The sequence below is a fragment of the Agelaius phoeniceus genome, chromosome 11 (genome assembly GCF_051311805.1).
Source record: "Agelaius phoeniceus isolate bAgePho1 chromosome 11, bAgePho1.hap1, whole genome shotgun sequence".
NCBI classification, from domain to species: Eukaryota; Metazoa; Chordata; class Aves; order Passeriformes; family Icteridae; genus Agelaius; species Agelaius phoeniceus.
Window position 1 is genome coordinate 5845983 of NC_135275.1, and position 6871 is coordinate 5852853.

Below are 6871 nucleotides of genomic sequence, written 5' to 3' on the forward strand. Positions count from 1 at the left end.
TTCAAACTCTAGTGCTTCAGAAAAATGGTATACAGTGAAAAGCTTTATTCCCTAGGAACCCCAAATAGAGCTTTTTATTTTACAAAACCCACTTTTAGAGAGAAAACTGACTGTGTCTTTGGCTTTTAGCCAAACTCACTTTGGAGTTGGTCCAACCAAAATGACCCAGTTAATTTCTTGTGCTCAACTCTCTCTTCCCATATTCATCTTCACATCAAATGTGCTGCTGGGAGTTTTGACTCTGTGCAGCACAAACGATTTTCCGAGATGACTTTGGTTGCTCAGAGGTGTGCAATGTCCGTTTCCCATTTCCTGAGTTAATATTCCCACAGCATCCAACTACTACAGCCAAGTAGACAACAAAGAGAAATGGAACTTGCGTTTCTTGGTCCTGTTCAATCTCTGACATCTCAGGCTCATCATCACCCTCAGAACTGCTGTCTTGGAAACGTGGATCCTCTTGCCATGTGGCTTTTACCGGCTTTATTGTTCCAAGGGCATAAGGCTCTGCAATGACAGCACCCATAGAGAAAAAAAGCCAAAACCAGATTCTTCCCCTACTGGTCAGGAAAAATTCCTCCTTTCAAGTGAAATACTTAGAGTGGAGAAGACAGATTTGGGAAGGACAGAATCTGCCCCTGCCAGATTTTCTAAGCTACATCTCTGCTCCACTTTGTTCTAGGGATCCCTTATGTATTCTTAAACATTTGTCATTGCATTCAGAAGACCATGAATACCTTCTCAGTTCAGCACAAGTGTGGGGGACTCGTTGCTTTGTGCTGTTGCGTTGGGTTTTTTAATATTGTGGATAACTTCTCGCGGTTTCTTTTCTCTCCTACATGACTGGGACTCGATTTAATGTTGTTTCATCTTCATTTCAGACGGCCTCATTTTATCTAAGGTTAGGACACCCCAAAGATCATGTGTCATTCCGTTTCTTTTTTCTAAAGGTCCAAGAGTAGAATTCAGTAACAAACAGAATGCGCATGGATCTTGGGGTCAGCTCCCGGACTTTGCTCCTCCCTCTACATTAACGCACATTTCCTTTAAAATCTTGTTGGGTTCTATGAAACTTGATATGACTGGTTTGTCACCTTTTTCCCCGTTTGAGGAATTCAGGGCATGAGAACCAGCTTTTTCACCACTCAGCAGAAACCCCAATGCCTTCTCAAAGCATGCCTTTAGAATTCCTGAGATGCAAGCAAGAGTTACCTCTCATTAATCTACCACAGCCCTGGCAAGCAGAAATGAAGATGAAAATGCTTCTTCCTAATTACTGACTTCTGCTGCTGAAAATCCCCTGGACCCTGACCTTCTTTACACTGTATTGCCCTACAGTGCCTGCCAGAAGCTCTTCCTTAGCAATGGCATGTTAGAAGGGTTCTGCTGTTGCCCTCTTTGATGCCCAACTCCTCTGTGCCTCCAAAGTAGGAAAACGTGAAAGTACTCAGCTTCTGAGCTGTGTCGTTCTCAGGCAAAGGTCCCAAATGGAAGGGAAATACCCTGGGGCAGAGTCCTGTGCATCCTCTTTGCCCCAGGGTATTTCCTCCGTCTATTCTGGTTTGTTCTTTGAAGGTCCAATCAAGTCTTTCAAATCCGCAGCTGTCAAAGTTGTCTTCAGCCACTTGAGGCAGTGCCTCACTCTCTTCTTTCTTCTTTTTTTGGCTTTACTGAAATGAGATTGTTCAAAGATAGCAACACAGCACACGTCCTTTTCAGAGACAGCTTCCCTAAGAGCCACCTTGCTCTGAATGTCTCCCTAAGCATATCCAAGCCCGTTAAGGAGTGGTTCATTATCAAGGGTAAGCAGTGGGGAAACATCAGAGGTTGGAGTCTAAAGGCAGGAACAAGAGTCCTTTGTAATTAGCCACATCCTTAAGTGACTTTTCACTGAATACACGGGTACACAGAAATCAAGGTATTTAGCACAGACTTCTTTCCTGCCAATAGAAACATCAAGAGCTGATATGGTTTTCTCACAGACCTGCACATCTCAAGGTCCCTGCACTGAGCGTTCTCACCTTCACTTCCGGCAAGCAACACATGGACTAGAAAGAAAAGATGACGCTACGTGCTGCTGTTGGAGGTCCCAGCTGAGGTCCGACGTCGCTGGTGCGAGCGGCTGCTCCTGCGGGATGTCCCCGACCATGTCCCCCTACGCCTGGGCCTCTCAGCACTCGCTGCTGTCCTCCTGCTCCTGTCCTGGCGACTCCTGGACCGCACAGTTTGAGTCGAGGCCCGGCGCTGCTGGCGGGAGCGGCTGCATCTGGGGGGCATCCCCGAAGACGTGTCCCTTCGCCTGGGCCTCTCAGTCCTTGGCCTTGTCCTGCTGCTCCTGTCACGGCGACTCCTGGACCGGACAGGTGGACTCTGGGCCCAGCCTTGCTGGCGGGAGCGGCTGCGTCTGGGGGATGTCTGTGATGGTGGCTCCGTTTGCCTGGGCCTCTCAGCCCTTGGCCCTGTCCCACTGCTCCTGTCACGTCGACTCCTGGAGCGGACAGGTGCACTCTGGGCCCATCCTTGCTGGCGGGAACGGCTGTGTCTGTGGGATGTCTGTGATGGTGGCTCCCTTTGCCTGGGCCTCTCAGACCTTGGCCCTGTCCCCCTGTTCCTGTCACACGGACTCCTGGACCGGACAGGTGGACTCTGGGCCCAGCCTTGCTGGCGGGAGCGGCTGCGTCTGGGGGACGTCCGTGCAGATGTCTCCCTTTGCCTGGGCCTCTCAGTCCTTGGCCTTGTTCTGTTGCTTCTGTCACGGCGACTCCTTGATTGGATGGGTTGATTTGGGGCCTGACCTTGCTGGCGGGAGCGACTGCGTCTGGGGGATGCCCCTGACGATGTCTCCCTTTGCCTGGGCCTCTCAGCTCTTGGCCCTGTTTCGCTGCTCCTTTCATGGCGACTCCTGGAGCGGACAGCTGGACTCTGGGCCCAACCTTGCTGACGGGAGTGGTTGTGTTGGGGGGACGCCCATGCAGGTGTCTCCCTTCGTCGGGGTCTCTCAGCCCTTGGTCTTCTACAGCTGCTCCTGTAACGCCGACTCCTCAAGGGCACAAGTCGATTTGGGGCCCGACCTTGCTGGCGAGAGCGGCTTCGCCCGCGGCCGGGCCCAGCACGTCTGGAATGGACCCTGTCCTCAGAGTCAGGGGAGCTGCTGTACAGTGACCTTGATGTGCTGGGGCTGCTGCTGTCCAGCGAGGAGGATGGCAGTACCTGCTGCCATGCTGCGTGTTGGGGCCTGCTGTGGCTGCTCGTCTCTGCAGACAGAATTTGGTGCGCCAGACCCAATGGCCTGCGGCTATGAGAGCTGCTGCTGAAGGCCTCCAAATCTGGGGAGCCATGAGAAGGCCCCAGTCCTGACTGTCTGGCCAGCCTGGGGCCATTGAGCTCTGACTCAACCCTGGAGGCTGTAAGGGCAAGCGGGAATGTCAAAGGCCCCCCAGGCCCAGGCCAGGCCAGGCCAGAGCAGTGCCCCCAGCCCTCCAGCAGTGGACGCACTCTGCCAAGCCTGGCCTGGGCACTGCCCCCAGCCCAGGGACACCGGGGTTTGACCCATACCCGTTCCAAGCCCAGCACAGGTGTCACACTCCCATCTGTCTATGCTGTTTCTCAGGCCAGAGCAGCGCCTATGGGTGCCCTCAGCAGCACAGGAGGAGCACAGGAGCAATTGCCAGGGCCTGGGGAGGGAAACAGGCTCATAGCACTGAGAACAAAGTGTGCCAGAAGGTGGTTGTCTGGCCAAACGCTTCTGGTTCTTCCCGCTTTGAGCCCTTGTGGACACACAGGTTCCCTGCAGAGCCCCAGGTGCAGCATCCCAACTTACCCCTCTTCCTCTGCCTCCTCTCTGCCTCCAGGGTAAAGGCAATCCCTGGCATTGCACTGGCCATGCCTCTCTCCTAGCTCCGCGAAGGCATCGTTGTCCTCCCATGTCGGCTGTCTGATGGAGAAAGGAAGAGATGATGAATTTCTGCTGCCCTCCCCTCATGGAGATCCAGGGTGTCCCTGCTCTTTCTCCAGCGCTTTTCCAAGTTGGGCACGAAGCTGAAGCCCAGACTCACGGGACAGGGCAGGGCCAGGGCTCCTGGGGCAGGGCCTGGCACAGCACAGCACTTGTACCCTCCTGGCTGGTGGGCCAGGCAGAAGGACACCAACCTGAAGGGGATTCGGATCCCCAAGAGAAACAGGTCGACAAGGAATGTCTCACTGTCTCTGCACAGGGGGCACTTGAGGCATAAAAGACCAGCGCGCATGGCCTGTCCCTGCAGGGCAAACACAGGCAGGGTGAGCGAGGCCCTGCTGCTGCTGCTGCTGCTGCTGCTGAGCACCTGCTGTGCCCCAGGGCTGAGGGGAGGGCTCCAACCTGGATGCAGTCCCTGTGGAACCAGGCCCTTTTGCACATTGGGCACACCAGGGTTGTGAAGGTCTTTCTGTCCTCCACAGGCTCCATGCAGATGGGGCAAACAGTGTCCGGCTCTGGAGTCACCTCCACCTCCTGCTCTGGACGGTGCTCAGGGCAGAAGGAGCTGGGGGCAAAGCAAAGGGGAAAGTGAGAAATGCTGGATCCTTCACGAGTGATGGCCAGAAAGGGAGAGGAGGTACCTGAACGGGGTAATGTATTGATTGACACAGCCGCCCTCCTTGGCACAGGGCAGGTGGAACCATCTGTCACAGTACTCCTTGCAGCACATGATGGTTGCCCCGCTCTGGCCGCAGACGCAGCAGTACTGGAAAGAGCCAAGCAGCCCCATCAGCAGCAGCAGCAGCAGCCTCGAGGGCTCCCCTGGCAGCCCCACGGCTCCGGGCAGGGCGCAGGATGTGGCCGCTGCCGGGTCCCAGCCCACAGAGCCGCCTGGTGGAGGAGGGAGGCTCCTGTGCCAGGGCCTCTGTGCCACAGCTGCTGGGAGCCAGGCTTTGTCGCGGCTGTCGGGCCGGCCTTTCTTTCCTGCTCTCTGCGCTAAGCTCTGGCAAACCTCGCCAGGCACAAATCTGTCACGCTCTCACCTTCTGTGCCGCCCGCCGGACTGCAATTAGGAGATCCCGAAGGAGAAAGCCCATGAGTCCAACGCAGTCCATCTCTTGCCGAAATAGTAGAGTGGCGAAGAACTGCAGGCAAGGGGAGGAGCTGATGAGGAGAGGGCGGCAGGAGCTGCTCATTGCAACGGTGGAGGGAGCGCCCGGAGTCACTCACCATGCAGAACACGTGGGCACAGAGCCCACCCTTCTCCAGTTTGTCACCGCACACGTCCGGGTCAGCCTCGGCTCGGCGACACAGCATGCAGGCTGCAGGGGACAGAGCCAGTGGCAGCGGACATGAGCAGCTCTGCGGGGCTCTGAGCCTGCAGCAGCATCGGCCCCAAGGCTGCTCTGTCCCTGCCTGGCTGATGGGCAGGGCTGGAGGCCTTGCACAGCAGGGGCCATTGCGGGCACGGCTGTCCCAGGAGCTGCCCCCTGGCCCAGCTGGGCCCGACTTGGGCAGGAGGGAGGCTCCCGGCCCCGGCATGGCCGAGCAGCTCCTGCCTCCCCCTGCCTCTGCTCTGATCCCCACACTGCCTGCTGCAACAAGAGCCCCTGGGCCAGGCTGTCACAGGGCTGCTTTGCCCTCACCTGCCTCCCTGGCACCAGGGCCCTCCTGCTTGCTGTCAGCCATGGCAGCTGTCTGCTCTGAGTCCCTCTCCTGGAGTGACATAGTCGCCCGACGTGTTGGTCCTCTCTCTCTATGGGAGGAAGAAGAGTGGGGGGGGGGAGTTTGCAGGACAGGCCCAGAGCCACGAGGTTCTACTCCCTGCTCAGCCCTGCGTGAGCCCTGCTCCTGTCCGCCTTCTCCTCCCGTCGCTGCGTTAAGGAACACCACAGTGTCCTCTGGCTGTTCCTCCGCTGATTCTGGGAAGGGAGAGGCAGGTGAGCCTGCAGCACAGGCCCAGAGCCCCGAGGTGTGGGGCCCCTCTGGTCCCTGAGCAGCCACGTCCCTGCCCTACCTTCTCCTCCCGTCGTCAGATCGCACTGACACTCGGCCTGAGCCCAGCGTTCCCTTTTGTGGCCTTGGTCGCACAGGTCACAATGGCCACTCTGACATCAGCACCGTGTACCCAAAATTGGGGCAGCCATGGCCTCAGGTCCCTGGCATCCACTTGTGGCGGCCTCCTCGGGCACCGAGGCTCTGAGATGGGTCCGAGCATTTGCTCAGGGTGGAACCAGGGCCAGGACTCCTGCAGCAAGTGCAGGGTCAAATGCCAGGCCCTGGGGCAGCCATCGAGGGTGGTACTGCAGGCAGGAAGGTGCTGTTCAGGCACTGCCACGCCAGGGCTCCGGCCCCGGCCAAGGGAAATCTCTGCTCCTGCCCCTGGCAGCCGGTGGCCCAGAGAGCCTGTGCGGAGTCTCCTGCACGGCAGAGATTCAATCCCTGCTCTAGGTGAACTGATGTTTTCCTCAAGACCTGTCTGGAGAAAACTAAGATGAACCTGATTTGATGCTGCTGCTGATCACCACTGGCTACAGGAGATAAACCTGGAGACCATCACAGCTGCCTCCAGACCTCTGTTATCCTGTCATCCTATGAACTAATAACTTTGACATTTCATATAAATGGAAAAATTTGTATTAAGCTCCTTAGAAACGTCATCTTTTCTACTGACTCTGTGGAAACTCAGAAAATTCACTGAGAATGTTCTGTGTACGTTTGACAGGAGTGCTTGCAACAGTTCTCAACCCAAGTCAAAGGCAGGAGGATGCTTTTCCTGCATTATAGGAACTTTGCCAGTTTGGTCCATGCTTTCCTACTAGAAAATACCTTGGAAACAAATCAGGAAGAGACGCACAAACAATTCTTGTCAATTTTTGTCATTGATGTCTATGTAAACATGCTCCTGGAAATCCA

At 56.1% G+C, this 6871-nt stretch overlaps 1 pseudogene; it reads right to left on the bottom strand.

The window, feature by feature from the left end:
• Positions 1–1552: 1552 nt before the first annotated feature.
• LOC143695055 (E3 ubiquitin-protein ligase PHF7-like) lies at positions 1553–5683 on the bottom strand (annotated as a pseudogene).
• Between the last annotated feature and the right edge of the window lie 1188 nt (positions 5684–6871).